Source organism: Callorhinchus milii, unplaced genomic scaffold (genome assembly GCF_018977255.1).
Source record: "Callorhinchus milii isolate IMCB2004 unplaced genomic scaffold, IMCB_Cmil_1.0 Scaffold22, whole genome shotgun sequence".
Lineage (NCBI taxonomy): Eukaryota > Metazoa > Chordata > Chondrichthyes > Chimaeriformes > Callorhinchidae > Callorhinchus > Callorhinchus milii.
Window position 1 is genome coordinate 400,307 of NW_024704763.1, and position 18,048 is coordinate 418,354.

An 18,048-nucleotide genomic window follows, 5' to 3' on the forward strand; every position below is an offset into this window, starting at 1 on the left:
CAGGACATGTGCGCTGAACTTAACCGAAAATTCCCCGTTCGTGTATCCCTGAATATTGTGGGTGCTGTACACACAGGGAGCTCTGAGACAGAAATCAAATTCCCTTCAATAATTCCCTTCTCTGGCTCCCAGCTCAACCCCATCTGCACTTGTATCTTTGAGTTTTGTTCTGTGAATGTTCTCCCTCTCATCCCCCAACTCCTCTCCCAGTAGGATGAATCAGGCGGCGGGGGGTGGGGGTGGTGATATTCCTAGGTGGGATTTATCGAGTAGGGCAGGGGTGGGGGCTTGTTCCCGGGTAGGGTATATCGGTGGAGAGTGATTCCGGGTGGGTTATATTGTGTGTGTGTGGGGTGGGGCGTTACATTGCAGTGGGGGGTTTGGGGGTTATGCTTCAGACCTTGAACTGATTAATTCTGGGCTCCAGTCAATAATAAGCAGTGTGGCCCGCCACTTGGCAAAGCTACAGCCAATTAAACGGCAACAATACACCGCGGCTGCGGCCTGCTCTTTGGTTTTCGGGAGTGAGAAGCAATCCTGCTATTTGTGACTGTGAGAGGAATACTGCATAAGGCACTGCCCCCAGCCTCCCTGTCTAACACCTCACCGGTTTGTGTTTTTCACCAGGATCTTGTTTGTGTAAGCCTGAACACCCCATCTCCCCCTCCCTGGAGTCTGTGAAGTTGACGTTCGGCTGACTTCCCAAAGCTGGGGAACCAGAGCTAACAATCTGGGATCTGCCATTCTGTGTCAAACACGAGCTGCTCTGCTCTGAATCCATCTTGCAACTTGTTTGTGGCATGAGGTAGGTGATACCAGAATGCAATGCATGTCCCTCTGGCCCTTGTTACACTAACTTTGTGAGAGCCTGCAGTGCTGAGGGAACGCATACCACCCAGCCCTGCTTCCTGACTTCTCTGCTCTGCTCTGAATATTAGCTGAATTAACACTAACACTATTACTAACACCATTACTGATCTCTCTATGTGCACCATGAATATGACAAAGCAGGTTCCAGGCTCGACTCAGAGCCTGGATTGTCACCTAATAATAGACAGCTTATTTATACTGTAAATATATTGCCCATAAAATATACAGTCAATTCACTTTACAGTATATTCTGTGAAATGCTTTGAAGTTTTCTCGAATATGTAATAAGCTGCTATGTCAAATGCAAGGATTATTATTATTGCAGAAGGTAAAGACAATGCTCCCCTCTTCTGGGGCTTTGTAAACTGGCTGACAAATATAATGTACATTGTACAAATAGTGGTCCAAAATTCCACCCTGTCCCAGCTGTAAGATTCTTTAATCTAAAGATTTCAGATTGTGCAGAAATGTGGAAAATTCTTAAATTGAGGCTTGATCTAGAAGTAATGTTTTCTGCAGTTATTAAAATGCAGTGAACAGATTTCCAAACTAAGACTGAATTTCCTGATTGTTGACAGTTTTGCGAGATGTTACATGTTTGACTCAGTGATGTCCTGATTTGCTGATATGCTGTATTTCCTGGTGTTTAGTCTCAGTGATGTTGCTACGGGTTTCACGCTGTCTTGTTAATGAAATCTTTGGTAGTGAGTGTGGGGCAAAGTAAGCTGCCGGGACCGCATTGTTTGAGTTTACAGGGAGCTAGCATCACTGTTTAACTCCTTCCAAGCCACAAAATAGATTGAGCCTCCTGTAACCTCAGTCCACCCTCCCTCCATCATTGGGAGAGCATGTGAGGGGGGTCAGCGGTGTATAAAGGGGGAGGGGGGTATATACCCAGGGTGAGAGGTGGCATATGTCAGTCTGTACTAGGGGGGTATGTGTGTGACATGTGGTGGTGTGTACTGGGGGTGTATGTGTGTTAATTGCCGGTGTGTACTGGGGCGGGGGGCATGTGTGTGACATGTGGCGGTGTGTACGGGGGGGGTGTATGTGTGTGACATGTGGCGGTGTGTACGGGGCGAGAGAGTGGGGAGAGAGATCACTCCAGTCTCTGGGATTGTGTATCCATGTGCTGCTTCTGTACATCTGTACACAGTGCTGGTCTCCGCAGCCCAGTGGCCTTATACACTGCAGCACTGAATCTCTCACCCTGACTGCATGCCTCATGTCTCCAGCACAGACACTCGCTGCTACAGTACGGAGCAAACAAGAGTGCTGATGCTAATGTTGGGGCTGGAATATTTTGGGGTTTGCTCTGTACTCTTCACTTTTGGCTGACAATGACAAGAGCTTCCCATTGCACTGCTCAGTCAATTTTGTTTTACAATTTGAGACACAGAGAAAGTTCTGAAATCAGGAGGCAAAGGATAGTAGAAATCTGGAGCTCTTTCCCCCAAAAGGCAATAGATGCTGGATCCATTTATATTTTCATGACTGAGGTGAATAGATATTTGTTAGATCAGGGTATCAAGGGATGTGGGGCAGGTAATCGGAGTTGAGGTACAGGTCAGCCATGATCTTATAGAATGGCAGAAGACTCGAGGGGTTGAATGGCGTCCTCCGGTTCTTATTTTCTTTCCTATGTCCCAGACGCAGGCAGTGAAGCACTGACACTGAGCCCGTTAGCGTTCTGTCTCTGTGCTGATTGCTCGCTGACTCCAGCTCTGACATTTGCGTACAGTAGTTCCTATCCTGGCTATCTCACGGATACGGTTTACATGTTAACCGTCCAGAGTCGCTCCCATTCACATTCACGTGCAGAGCAGAACAGAATAGGGCAGAAATTCTAGAACAAGGGATTAGCTCAATTCCATTAAAAAAATATTGCTCCTGTTCTTAGTGCAGAGCAACTGTGGGCAGGTAATGGTGGCTTGTGTTACAGCCAGCGTCTCAGTCAGTCTCTGAATGAGTAAACTGTGTGTGTGTGTGTGTGTGTGTGCACGTGTGAGAGAGAGAAAGATCGTCAGTGGGGAGGGTCACTTTGTGTGTGTGTTTACATGTGTGTGCGGGGTTTGCTGTGTGTTTGTGTGTGTACATGTGTGTGAGGGGTTTGCTGTGTGAGTGTGTGTAAGGAGTTTGCTGCATGCGTGTACTTGTATATGTGTGTGAGGGGTTTGCTATGTGTGCGCGTGTGTTCATATGTGTGCGGGGTTTGCTGTGTGTGTGTATGTACATACATATGTGTGAGGGGTTTGCTGTGGGTGGGTGGGTATGCACGTGTGCGAGGGGTTTGCTGTGTGTGTATACATGTGTGTGAGGGTTTTTCAGTAATTGAAATCGCTCTGCCATTTCAATCCCTGAAAATGTGGATGTGTCTCAGGTTCAGTAACTGATGTACAATCCTATCACTGTCAGGCACTGGATGTGCACTGATGGTTCTTTGCTAGAATGTTCCTGGGTTGCTCTTGTGTGTTGCCAGGAATGTCACCAGGTTTTAGTTGCAGATGATTTTGACTGTGTTTCACAATTCTGGAAAATGCTTACATTTTAGGCTTGGGATTTGGAAGCTGTTTATTTGCTAAGAACTGCAGAAATCACCTTCCAAATGGGGGTGAGCCTGGATGGAGTGCTGTTTCAGAGCTGGCACAGACACGATGGGTGGAATGGCCTCCCCTTTGTGATGCTCACCTTGGTGCTGCTCCCAGGTTGAGAGGTGGTTAATGCATGCAGGAGAGGTGGGAACCTGTTACTGTGCTCATCTACATACTTAACACATTTGGCGCCACGCTGCTCTTAGCTCGTTGCATAGCAACAGATTAGCCCTCAGTCTGTCAGGGCTGCGGGATCATATACAGTGTTCACTGGGAAACCACCACAGCCTCATCACGGAGTCTCACTTCCTGCTGGGACCCATGGCTCCGTGCCTTTCTGCAGGCACAATTTGGGACTTCGCCAAATTCTGTCCTTACTCGTGACACCGGGTGGGGTGTGAACCACAGTTGCCAGACTGCCTGGACAGGTTACCGGCTGCACACAGCACTGGGGGGAGAGGGGATTTCTCACTATTGGTTGGTTCATAGACGGTTCACACCACCCGGGTGATGGGGTGGGCTCCCGGGGTTAGATGCAGAAAGGAGAAATATGAAAGGAGAAAGCCACAGAATATCCCTCATAATAATAATAATCCTTGCATTTGATATATCGCCTTATCACGTCTTTGAGACGTCTCAAAGCGCTTCACTGAATATACTGTAAAGTGAATTGACTGTATGTTTGTGGGTGAAATGCAGCAGCCAATTGTGCAACCGCAGTGTCCCACAAACAGTCATGGATTGAGTGACCAAGTTTTTTTATTTTTTATTTGAGGGATTATTATCTCTGGAAAGCGATCCGCCAATCGACTAACAACCAGGTTCCTATTTACTGCTAGGTAAACAGAACATGAGTGTGGAGTAAGGAAACTTGCCCAACATTACGCGTGGGAATTGAATCCAGGTCCCTTGCTTGTGAGTGCTTGTATTACACAGTCACTACACGCCACAGTAAAATCCTATGAATCCCTTTGATACATCTCAGCGACATGATAAGGCACCAAGTTGAATGCAAGGATGATTATTGTCAGTGTTTCTGTGACAGCCATGACTAGGATTGTGCCAGTAAGAGTTTATTGTCTGCAGCTTATCATCCTGCTCATCCTGACACTATTGTGCTAGCAACTCAGCCACCTCACAGTGTCAGTGCGGCAACACTCAACATAGGCACACTCCACACTCACCCACACGCCAGATACTGACAGGGACACAATATTGCAGAGTCTGTGTTTGTGTGTGGGTTGGGGGGGGGGGGGGGGGGGGTACCGTAGTATGTATCTGTGTGTGTAGATGAATCAGATGGAATGAATCACAGACAAGAGTAAAATGGTCAGATATTGAAGGAGTCTGACGTCATGAAGGCTGGCCAGTCACTGTTTTTAATGATAACTGTGAAATTGCTGTGTGAGGAACACAGTCCGGAGTTCAGTGTTGTGCTGGGATGTGTTCCCCTGGGCTCTAGTCACAGTGTCTGTACTGTCTGTGTGGTTTTGGGCAGATTTATTGTGGGATGTAGAGGTGCCCTTTGAATGACTATTAGATCCAGCCTCAGTAGCCACCTGTGGGAAGAGTTTGAAACCCAGACAAGCCTCTGGTGAGATGTTTGGTGCAATGTCTGTGTGCCGGCAGCTCCCATTGATATCGTAAGTTTAATGGCAGATGACATAAGAACATAATTAGGAGCAGGATTAGGCCATTTGGCCCCTCAAGCCGGCCCCGCCATTCGATAAAGTCATGGCTGATCTTCTGACCTAACTCTAATTACCTGCCCTATTCCCATATCCCCTAATCCCTCTATTTCTAAAAAAAATCTATCATGACATCAATCCTCAAATCCTTGTCTTAATATTTTTTCAATGTTTGTCCATCTATGAACACCCTACCTATCAGGGCTGTGGTTAACAGCCAAGTGGGAAGAATCCCTTCTTCCAGTAACCAGTCTGTCCTCCAAGTCCTGCCAACAAGCACAGGCTGGCTGCCCCATTATCAACAGTACTGCGGTGTACTGCGACCAGAAAATCAACTCAATCGTGGTACACTGTAGGGGTGTGATTTGTGACACACTGGGGGGGTGGGGGTAGTGGTACATGGGGTGTTACGTAGGCCCGCTCCTGTGGTTAGTTATACAGGACTGGTGAATTTCTAAAATGAATATTGTATAAGAAGCTCTAGTAGTGACAATCTTTAAACTTCTGAAGGGGTTCAGATAATGAATCGTGAAAGATTATTTTATTTCCTCTAATTAGTAAATTGGTAACAAGGGGATAAACTCAGGTGTGACTGAAGAGGGAGGTTAGAGGAACCTTCAAAGGGAGAGAGGGCTGTTGAACATTTTGTTACAATGAGACCGAGAGCAGAACATTGAAAATGGTATTGGATAATCATCCAATGGGGAAGACTAATGGTACGTGGAGGGAAGGGGCAGCAGTGAGAGCACTGACTTTCCTTCAGATCACACCTGAATACTTTCCTCTTCAATCTTGCCTTTGGTCACCTCTCTCTCCCCAGCTCAGCCTCAAACGACACTGCTGTTCAGTGCTCAGAGACGCTATCCTCGTGTGGGGTATTGTGTAAAGGCAAATTATTGTTATTGAACGGGATCCGTTCTAAACAACGTCGAATTTATTTTTTTATAAAAAGAAACTTGATATGTGTGAGGGAAGATAAACCTGCTCTGGGGTATTCCTTTCCAGCACAGGCATGACAAGTCACAGTGACTGTGATCTCTTGCTCACCAGGGAGGGAGTGAGCCTGGGTCTGAGGGAGTGAGAGGTCAGAGTTGGGAAGAGATTGTTTAAAGTCATTTGCTTGGAGCCGCTCATGTGATGCCCTCCTCTGCTGGGGCCCGCTCCTAATCTGCAGATCAGCGCGATTATCCGGCAGCGGGTCTTGTATGTGAGCTTTGTAACTGCTACAAGACAGCTTTGATGCGGTCAGTCTGTGTGCGGCTGCTCCCTATAATCCTGGTGGGGAATGGCTCGCTATATGCCGGGGTTTCCCTGCGCCGGTACCGGGGGCCCTGGCTCTGGATGGGTAGAGAGAGAGAGACCGGTGGGGACGGGAGGAGCAAATGTGCTTTTATAAACGTTTTATCAAGTCAACCTCTCAAACATTTTACCGTAATTTCTGCCAAGTGGAGTGACTTCTTTATTCTGGAAAGTTATGGCAGCTAAGCGGGGGGGGGGGGGGGGGGGGGGGGGGCAGGTTTATTCTGGGGAATTGTTGAGCATTGAATATGAACTTCGGCCCAGATTTGGTGCTTTGCACAGAGGAGAAGGCCAGTCATTTCCTTCTCCCACCTCCCCCCCACCCGAAATAAAAATCATTTTGAGACATGCAACATTCCAGGGTTTGGGAGAAACATTGTCGCCCGGATCATGCCTCTGAATACAATACACAAAGGAGTTTAACACATTCAGATTATTGAATCAGGATGGATTGGTACCAGCCACAGATTACCGAACGTGTGTGTAAACCTCTTCAGACAGGGAGAGAGGGCACTGAGCAAACTGGCCCCAAAGGTCAGCATAACTTTACTGTGGGCTGTGCTCAGTGGAAGGCGAGTCTCGGTTGGAGCAGAGTCAGGAGCTTGCTGAGGGAGGCAAACGGCAGAGTGAATGGCTGGCACTGTGGGCGAATTCTCCCTCCCTACCTCATTGTTCAGGCTGGGGGTGGGCTGCACCTACCCCACTGGAATGGCGAGGAGGAAGCCTAGGCTTGTCTGGCGTTGCTAGGTGGAGAAGGGCTGTCTGTATGCTATGTGGGACTGTGGAGCTGTCTGTCTGCAGCCAGGCTCCGGCCCCCACAGCTGGGCTCATGTATAGCTCAGCCCTTTTTGGGTCCTGGGAATTGTGAGGTTCAAGGACAGGCTTGACATTCATTAGTCAGTCTCGGCGGCTCTTTCTCTCCAGTCACACATTCATGGCTGTCTCAGAGCAGCAGCTACTGATCCGCCTGAATTGATACCTCATGGCTCGGCATGCACTCCACAGACAGGCATCAACGGCGTGTCATACAACAATACCTGCCTCGGGGCTATTCAACAGGAGGCCCAGCTCAGCCGCAGCCCCTTCCTCGCACACTTGTGACTGCTGGGGGAGGAGGGTGACCTCTGATATATTGCTGCGTACTCTGGCTGAGCCTGTGCACTGAGTCTGACCCGCGCAGGTAACACTGTCACCATCAGCATATGAGGCCATTGGGCCCATCATTGCTCCTGTTTCACTGCTGCTGTGTTATCATCTTCAGTATTAATCTTACTTCACAGGAGAGGGGAGGAACGCCAGCTGACCCCTTTCCTGATCTCAACACGTGCGGACTATGCATCAGAGGGCATGGCCCCGAGCAGGACTACAAAACCCTGGCTGACTTTCCCCTCTGTAGCCCAGCAACACTGAGGAGAACTGTAACACCAACAACTGACCTTCCTAATGCCAACCAACTCAGTATAAAAAAGCATTTGACAGTTTAGCTTTAGATTTTTGTGGGGGGAGGGTATGGGGTGGGTGGTGGAGGTGTACATTATACTCACAACGACAGTGGAGGGTGTTTTACCGGTTTTGTTTGTTCCCAAACTGTTACTTCACAGGGATGTGTCCTCTTTAGCAGTCCAGCTCAGGTGGCACCCTCACCTCTGGGACAGGTGGTTGTGGGTTCAAACTCTTCATTGGGACTTTGACCTGATAATCCAGGCTGACACTCCAGTACAGTGCTGGGGTAGCGCTATATTGTTGTTGGAGGTGACTCCTTTGATTCAAACATTAAACCGAAGTCCCATGTGTGTGTGTTGATTTGCATGTTAAAAGCCGCCACTGTAGTTTTGGAAAAGAGAAGGGAATCGTTGTCAGTGTCAGTGTCTTGGCCAGGAATTCTCCAGATAGTGTTCAGGGCTGTTTGTGGGAACTTGCTCTGCTGAGACTGACTGCCATAGCTGCCTACATAAAACAATCACTATTATTGACATTTAATTGACATTTAATCATACCATAAAGGGTGATGGAAGTCGATTCGATAACAACTTTTAAGAGAGAAGTAAATACTTATTTGGGGCGGACAAGTTTGCAGGGTTATGGGGAGAGTGCGGGGGAATGGGATTGATTTGGGTAGCTCTTTTCGCAGACACGATGGGCCGAACGGTTTCCTTCAGTGCTGCATAATTCTATGATTCTATGAATTACTGCAAAACAGTTTGACATGTTTCATCATGTTGTGGTGCTATCACAATGCAAATTCTCTCTAAATATTTTGTGGTGTATTTAACAAGCCAGGCAGTGATTTCCACACTGGCTGGGGAGCTGGGAGATGACAGTTTTTTTTTGCCCATTTATAAAATAAAAAAAACGTTCAGTTCCACAAGTGCAGGACAAAAGCCGAGTGCTGAGTTATTTTAGCGCCCCGTGCATGTCACAGCTCAGGGCACAAAGGAGCTATAGTAGTGCTCACAGTGACTGGGGGAGGGGCGAGCAGTTGTCATTCAGTCTCCTCAGCTGGAACTCAGGCCAGGATGAAATGGGTAGATTTGCATAAGCAGCGTGTGTCAAGGTTGAGGGGGGAAAAAAAGATATCATGAGCTGGGAAATTGAAAGTGCTGTTGTAGTGAGAGACAGAGCAGAGAAAACCCTGAGTGAAAGGTCCGCTCCTACCCTGGGGAGATTAAATTGTCCAGAAACTTACCACACGACTTTTTCCCAGTCTTTAGTTTGAAGGCAGTTTGGGGCACAAAGAGAAAAGGAACAGTCTGTCAGTGGGAGGAGTGTGTCTGATCTTTATTTCATTAACACTTTCCGTGCCTGGCGTCTTTCACGTCGGGAGGATGTTACTGTTGATGTCACTGCTCTGATTTCACTTGCACAACCCCAGTTTTCATGTTGAGAATCACATTCTCGAAGCTTCCCCCAGCCTGAAAAGCCGATAATGAGTCAGTGCTTCCATTCCACCGCTTCTCTTCAGGTTATAACCATTGCCTGCAGCACCCCTTCCCCCCACCCCACTCGTTCTTTAGTCGGGCGCACGCTGTGGCGGTCCCCACCAGGACCCTTATTCAGTCTCGGATGGAAGGCTGCTCTGAGCCTCTTAGAAACATAGGAACAGGAAAAAGCCGTGCAGCCCACCAAGCCCGTTGCACCAGTTTGGCAGAACTCTAAGTTCAATTTCTTCAACTTCCTACATATCCACAACACAACTTCCCCATCCCCAAGTTTCTGTCTGTCTGTTAAACATGTCTCCAGGTGCCGTGGTCAGTAACACCTAAAGCCTGGGTACCCCTTATTGCTGCCTGTAGTTGGATTCCACCTCTGTCGGGTGGCCGTCTCTGGTCCCCTCTCCCCTTGGTTCATGTCTCACATTGTTACCTTTAAAAGACAGCAAACAACTGAGATTAACGTTGAACGAAGATGGGTGTACGTGAGAGAAGAGAGGCCGAGAGTAACACCTGGAATCTCAGTGTGAATATCAGAACTGTGGAGACTTCTATCCATGTGAATTTACCAAGAACCACAATGGGACAGAAATCGGCAGCACAAACATTCCATGGATTAGTTATTACATTAAGTATAAGGGTGGTACTTAGAGGCAGACTTTAACTGCAGAACTACCCCCCGCTAATCCTCCCTCTGATTTATCAAAGGGCTCAGTATTTCATGTAAGAAATGGAAAAATGTCCCGATTGTAAACTCGTAAACCATTGTCACCTGATGTTAATCGGCTTAATCTGGTGCCTAACCACGGCCGTGCTGTCCAGTTTTGGATGCTGAGTGTCGTAACTGGTTTCACAAGAGGGCTGGCGGTGCGGGCCAACAGTCAGGGAAATAGTGTCAAACACCGAAGCCAGAGACGAAAGTTAAAGGGAAATAGTGGGGAGGCTGGTAGGACATGTCTCGCAGAACCATCCAGGAAATCCTGATCATTTCTTCATCTGATTTGTTTTTTTAAATAAAGTAATGCTGTTTTTGCAGGAAAGATGATGGTGACAATCCTCGAGATTGTCTAATGAGTGACAATGGCAAAGGGCGGGAAGTGCTTATTTGAGCATCTGCTGTCGGCCTGGGCAAACATCCGTGAAGTGTAAGTAGTCCGCAGAGGAATGGGCCGTCTTGAGAGAGCCCCGCCTGGTATTGTGATTCTCACAGTTAGCTGTCATAAGGCTCTGGGACGCTATCCTGCGTGAGGCGCGCTATATAAATGTAAGCTGTTATCATTGCCTGGAAACCAGAGAAACGATTGGAAGTAGGACAGGATCACCAGGCTCTCTGTTTATACAGATGACTCCAAACTGTATTTGTCCTGGCCTCTACCTCACACTCATGATCCACAAAGCCATAAAATCCCTTTTTATTTATGTTTTGATCAGATGACATGGATACCTGCTGAACCCCTTCACCATGCTTAAGAATCTCCGTACCCAGAAAGGGCACAAACTGAGGACTGCACTCGGCCCCTTTCCCCACTGGGGGAGGGGAGCCTTGTTGCCGACCGGAAGTCACCTTCACTCCACCACTATTAATAATCACATTCAATGATCATTTAGACAAACGCGGATGATGCGGGAGACAGGCGCGTGCGCATTGCAGATGGCGCATTGGGATCGGGTGCTGGAAGGGTTAATGTGCGCCGGAGGGTGGGGGACAATTGGAGCAGATGGTGGGAGAGTTCCCAGACTCCAGGCGGCGTGAGGTGTTTTACAGATGAGGCTGGGGGACATTCTCACAAAAGAACTCACTCGCCGGCTTTGTCCCGCCTTCCATCATATTAACTATATCAGGGGGACTCTTGGTCCTTAATGCTTTTCTCGTAGAATAATCTCCAAAACGGATTGTCAGCACAACAATTTGCACTTACAAGGAACGCGTGAAAGCACTTTGCAAAGATCAGAAAGATACGAAGGAAATAGAATCCGTGGGCGGCAGGTTCTCTGCGTGGCGTAGGTCGGCTCGATTAGGAATTGTAGTTAAGAGTGTAAAATTCGCACCCGCGAATAGCTGGTGTGAACTGAGTCTGGAGTCACATTCACCCACTGAATGAATTGAGATGATGGTTTGGAGTAGTGAGACAAAGCGCAGAGCAAGCTGATAGTCAGTTCCCTGATCTGCCTAAGTACACGAAATACCTCAATGGTCTGTTGGTTTGCCAACCTTTTAATAAATACATCGTGCAATTTGAAACCAAGTGAAGATCATTTGAGATCCTGGGGAGTTTCTGCATAATCTGACAGTGAAAACAGCGGAAATCTGAGAAACAACGGTTGGATTTGGGCAGAATTAGAGGATTTAAGCCCAAGGAGGGAGTTAAGAAGTAGAGAAACAAGGCAGCGAGCCAATAAGCTAAAGAACACGTAGAAAGATCTTGTTTTGGTTTCTGAAAATTTCAAAGAATTTTAAACCTACACTAGAAATGCCCCAAACCGAGTTCTCTCGATCTAAACACCAGGGGTCAAATAGTTTTTCAGGTAGGTTTGTTGTCAACTATTGTATTCCAGTTTATTACGATGGAATTAGGATACTGTGTGGGAGGGAGCTCGTGTGTAATAATAACTTCCTATGTGTTACAATAACGATTCGCTTATGTACTCTCATCAGCCTCGGCGTTACATACTGCGCCTTATCCCAGCTAATACGCTGGTCTCATATTGCTTAAATATTATTGATGGTGATTTATTGAGAAGTATTATTGAGAAATGCGAAGTTACTGGTGGAATTTTGTTAAACTCTCCAGTAATTAACGAAAAAAATGCCAAGTGGTGTCTCTAATTGTCAAATGTTGAGTTAAGAGCACAATCGCGACAGTGGAGATGTGGTGGAACCGCTCCGCAATAGTCGGAACTATTATATTATATATATATCATTATCAAATACAATTCCGTTTCCAATATGAAAACTCTCGATAGCTATGTGTACACGTGACGTGTACGAACACCCAGAAGGGGATGGGATAGGATTCCTTCGAATAAGAAGTCGCCATTCCTTTCTGGTTGGCAATTGATAGTTGTTTTATTTCAATGTTTATCAAATCGCTAGAATTATTATAAATGGTATTTCCCCATCCACATGGAGCTGGGTTAATTCTTTATTTTTATCTATTATTACTATTATTGTTATTGTTATAAAGGTGGAGTGAAGCAATCCCCTCATAGCCTCTCGCGTTACTTTTCCAGGTATGGAGTGGATGATATCCTGGAAGCTGGAGCTCGGTTTCATTGTTCCGCATGGGAAAAACGCATGTCCATTCGGGAGGAAGGGAGCTGGGAAGGAAGATAATATGACCAAAAGAGCAACTTGACTCTCCCGGGTGATGGGTGTCAATCTCTCTCTGGCGCCTCTACCGGTGACGGCGAGAACACCGAGGCGCAGTGGTGACGCCTATTGAATGATTTGCTCTGGGACTCGATGCCATCAAGTATTCGTAGGAAATGGGTGTTCGACGTATTGGTCGTTTGCACGGCCTTTTTTTTTACTGGTTCCAAGTTTGCCTCTCAACTCAACAAGAAGCTAATGTATGAAATCACAGCCTGGAGTCAGACATACCTGTGTCGGCCTTTGCTGTAGCCGCGGGCTGTTTGCGAGCACCTTGCTGTATGGCAATAACAGGCGGATGAGGTGACATGATTACACAAACGGGCAATAAAAAGCGAGTGCTCTGTGTGAGGTGACCGTGTGAAGGGCTGGGATGTGTCTGGGATTCGATTACAAGGGTTTCTGGAGACCCGGAGCAGTGTAGGACGACTGGTCACGCCCCAAGGTCACTCAGGGAGTCGCGAGGCGTTCCGATCTGCCCTTTACCCACATGAGTGCCGATTAATGCGCGATTTGTTTCTAAATAGATTCGTTCCGTTTCCAATTGAAATATTAAACCCCATCAGCTTCCCGAGGATCCGGTTGAACCGCGAGCAATGTGACGTTTTCGGGGCTCGGGCGCGTCTGTGACAAACGGAATATGATTGAGATGTTTCCTGAGAACTGATTCGGGTCCCGAGCCCACTTTATGTGGCCCACTTCTACCACGTGGTTTGGTAATTGAATACCATGATGCCGATTATATTACAGAACCTCACAGATCTGAACAATGAGTAATGTTATAGGAGGCTTGTGCTGAACAGTACACATAGCGTGCAGGTTAATTACACCGCGTTACCCCTCCTCCCAACACAATTCATTGCAGAACAATAGGAATAAGGCGAACATAGACTGAAAGTACATTGTGGTATGGCGTGTTGCTGCTGTTGTGTTGAGTTCTCTGTGTGACGGTTAACAATTTACATCAGCTCGACTTTAAAGCTTAATTTACAGGCAACGTCCCCTCGTTTCACAGTCTTACAAACCATCGCGGTTTGTCTAATAACATTGTACAGTATGATAAGGCGCTGCACAGGGCTGACCTGGGCGACAGATCCTGCAGTAATGCCAGGAGACACAGAAGCAGCTATTTTTATTATATTCTTTAAACACGAAATTGCACCTAGTCATAACATTTGAGACCGTTTTGTTTTAAAATATAAGATGGCGCCCAAATCGTGGAAAATTCTAGAATCCAGTGTTAATTTGGCGGTGGGTTTTCAGAACCTGAGGGGTGGGAACTTGCTTCCAGATCAAAACGGAATTTTCCCAAATTCTTGAAGGCCTTCAATTTTAAGACCAATAATATGCCAGATCAAGGAGAGACAATGTGTATTTTGCTGAAATATATTGTACACAGGAGGTTAGAGCATTGCTGAGCACTTGATTACTGTACATAGTAAATACACCCCTCCCCATCGTGGATCCGGAATTTTAGAAAATGATATATGTACGTTTAAAACAAAACGAATGCTCTCTTACTTACCGGTTAAAGTGTGTAAAGTATTGGTGTAAAATAATTTTCTCCTGTTATATACCAATATCGTGTAATAAATGTACATGGCTGATGAATTCTTGTGTGGATTATCACTGATTCCATCACACACCGACACCGGCTGTCATTGTCCATTTGGTGATCGATTCACAAGGATCTGAGGAGTTACAGGTCTGTGGGAAATATGATATATTTTTTAAAAATCAGATGGAATTGAAAGATGATATAATAATACACAGCAAATGTCTCTACATTTTCTCCCAATCGTGGTGCCGAATTCCGGAAGGGTGGCTGTTTTTATCTGCAGTTCACTGTGTAATCGCTGGGAACTGACTACCCGTCAGCGGCCGAGAAACCGCCAGATCCGCGCTCACTCCGATTTACTTCAAAAACACTATCTGAACAAAGCTGACTCGAGAAAACACGTCGCGCATTCTAACAGTTACTTTTAAAACGTTACATGAATTGTCATACCCCATGTTCTCTGTCAAGTGATTTGGTGCTTATCTCTCCACACGACCCTCATACAAACCAATAATAAGTGTAACAGCGGCTGTTTTACAATTCACACAAATAAGTTTCATTTAATAAATGATTTCACAGAACGATTCATAGGTTTCTATTCCCAGATTTCATTCAGGAAATGACGAGGCTTTCTCTTCAATCAAGATTCAAAGTCCAGACCGCTGGGATAATAATAATAATCCTTACATTTGACACAGCGCCTTATCACATCGTTCAGACGTCTCAAAGCGCTTCACACGGTATACTGTAAAGTGTAGTGATTGTGGGCGAAACGAAATAACACACAGTAATAAGGAAATATTTGGAACAATTGTAAACGATCCTGACACATCGCAACCAGGTTAGAAGATATTGATTTATGTTTGTGCCATTTACAGAGACAGGCAGGAGCGATTATTGGTCATCAATAACCAGGTTTATTTGGGGGGTGGTGAGTGGGGGGGTCACTCGGGTCAGACTCACCAACAGCACAGGTGACTCGCGAAGACATAACCAAGAATGTATGTGGTTGCCCTACATTCTATGTGCAGCAATTGCCATTGCAGAATGTCCATCACCTTGAGACTGCTGAGTGATGTCTCTCCCACCCAACATACACACCCGCATCACGGCAATATTACTAGCTGGCGGAATTTAGCTGCTTTAAACTCCAATTTCCCGGTGTTAGGGTTGCATCAGATCTCATTCCTGTAAGTATCCAATGTCAATACTGAATTCAGGATGGATTCTGTGATGGAATGAAGAGATCCCTCTCCCACATCTGTACGTATTGCCGGGCGGGCGTCCATCTCCCATCAGGTGTGTGTGTGTGAACAATTTTACTGTATAAAACGGAACTTGTTACTACCTTCAACCACATCATCACTGGAACGTTTTGCTTTGATTTTGTCTGCTCATAAACAATTCCTCTCAATATCACAAGTAGCCACTGACTGCGAAGCCCCGGGCAGAGAGCAAACACTGTACTGAACCAAGTCACATTGTAGCTGGCCCGGAACTGCTCCGTTTTTCTAAATAAGCGAAGATCACTCGCAGCGAATGTGCCCCAATTCCCATTTTTCATCCATTTTTACTCGTTCATTTTTGTTAAGAGAATATATCATTCGAAGACGTTAGATCTGAGGCTATTATTATCTACACACACAGAAAATGCTGCAACAGTCACACATAGGTGTTGTTACATGTTCTCTGGTTTTAAAGTATTTTCAGTGACTGAAATAAAGTTCGAAGATACGAGGTAGAGAGTGAGTGCTCGAGCCAGCAATCGGGCTAAAGAGAGACCTGGAAGCCGCCCATTCCCCCGCACTTAATAATAATAACAAATGATAATCACTCGTCTGTCTTTCAGCGTTTAGCTGTTTGTTAATGAGCTGATGGACTGGAGAAAACAACAAGAGTAAAGGATATAAACCAGGAAGGTAAAAGCAGGGATACTGGGATTGTGTGGATGGAGATCTTGACTGAAACTCCCTGGACTAATCCTCGGATAGCACGAAGAACTCTTCATATATCTTTACATTGCTCGTAGATTGTTATATTTCCTGTATTACAGTACCATGTAGCCCATCAGTGCCAATCTCTTTTATTTTGTGAGCAGTTATATTTATTTCCGAAATAAACCTGATATAATAGCCCTTTTGTACACAAATATACCATGACGTGTATACAAGGCATCATGGGATTAAACCTGTTTATAGCACAGAAAGGCCATTCAGTCCATTTTACCTGTGCTACTCTATCTGTTCAGTGCCACATCCACCCACACACACATATACATCATCCTTTTATAACTTTCTTTTTTAAAATATTTGCCTAATTTCCTTTCAAATGCGACGATGGATTCTGCTTCAAGCACTGCTTTTGGTGGGGCGTTCCATGTCCCAAAAGCCCTGGGTGTACAAACAAACTCTTAATCTCGCTCAGTCTATGTTATACTCACCTAATAATCAGATGAGTATATACACTAACCTTAACTAGAGCATATAAATTATACATTAACTAGATTTTAATGGTATTTGACTATATGTCCGGCGTGGAGGGCGCTTTATAAATCCAAGTTGTTGTTGTTGTATGTACATTTAACCTCTGCAATGTCGCATTCTGTATAATTGTTTTATAGTGTATATTTAGTTTACGTGTGGAGCCCTAGGAATGCAAGGTACAGTATTAACTAACTCAATGTGTGTCGGACAAGAATCAAGGTTGATGAGAAAGCAGACACTTTCTCACCCAGCGCATTTTAACTGGGTGGGGCGCGGGGGCTGGGGTGGGCTGCAGACGACAATAAAGATCATCTGAAGCTGGAACCTGGAATGTTGTCCCCAGGCTGTGGGAGAGTTGCTGACGTCCCCTGCAGTGGGGATGGAGTTGCTGGCAGCTCCCACCAGTGTGAAGGGGAGGGGGGGTGAGAGGGGTGGGGGAAACCTTATATAACCTGACGTGTTTGCGGTCCAAGAATCATCTACCCCCTCCCCCCATCGCAGAATCATTCTAACTAATTCTAAAACGAACGAATACGATAGGTTAAGGAGTGTCGGGGGGTGGGGGGAAGCTGGCCGGAGATCACCCACCCCTACATTGAACGAAACGTTGGGTAACATTTAACGCATTTAACATCGAAACTTATCGAATTCAACCTTTGATCATCGCGAGATTGTGTAGCTACCAGCATCCATCCCCCTCTCTCTGAAGCCCACACAGCCCCACTCAGAGCCTGGGCTGGGACCTCTTGCACACACTCTTTGGGTTACAGATATTTGCCAGTGATTTTAATCAGGTAAACTCGCAAATAGATCGCTGTCTGATTCTAGTCTGTATGAAGCTAAGAATGACATGTCTGGCAAGGAGAGATGTGCGTGAGAACAAGCCCAGTCCATTAAAAAGGAGGCGAGCACCAGCAAGGCTTGAATTGTCTTTATATTCCCTTTTCCCGGGTCAGCTCACGGGACACGGTGCCTGCAAAGTTTTCCCGAGGAACTCACGGGCTTTGAGAGAAACACAGACTACAAAGAGTTTTTTATTTAAATTTGTTTTGAATTTAGCGGATTTGCATGAAAACTGCATGAAATGACCTCATCGACAGCTGCCATTAGTCTTTAATTAACTAGTGAATGGGAGCCCAGGCGGGGAGACTGGGGACGTGTCTGGAATGTAAGTAGGAGAACAGCCCGGGACAGACCACTACAGACACCATGTCTGAGCCGAGAGAGAGACACACACACACACGCACGCAGACTGCAAT

The 18,048-nt window shown here is 46.2% G+C and overlaps 1 long non-coding RNA gene across 1 annotated transcript; it reads left to right on the plus strand.

The window, feature by feature from the left end:
• The first annotated feature begins 638 nt into the window (after nucleotides 1–638).
• Nucleotides 639–14,349, plus strand: LOC103188383. Its single transcript, XR_488977.2, has 3 exons — nucleotides 639–805; nucleotides 10,415–10,523; nucleotides 12,610–14,349. It is a non-coding gene; the product is annotated as an uncharacterized LOC103188383 (long non-coding RNA).
• The last annotated feature ends 3,699 nt before the right edge of the window (nucleotides 14,350–18,048 follow it).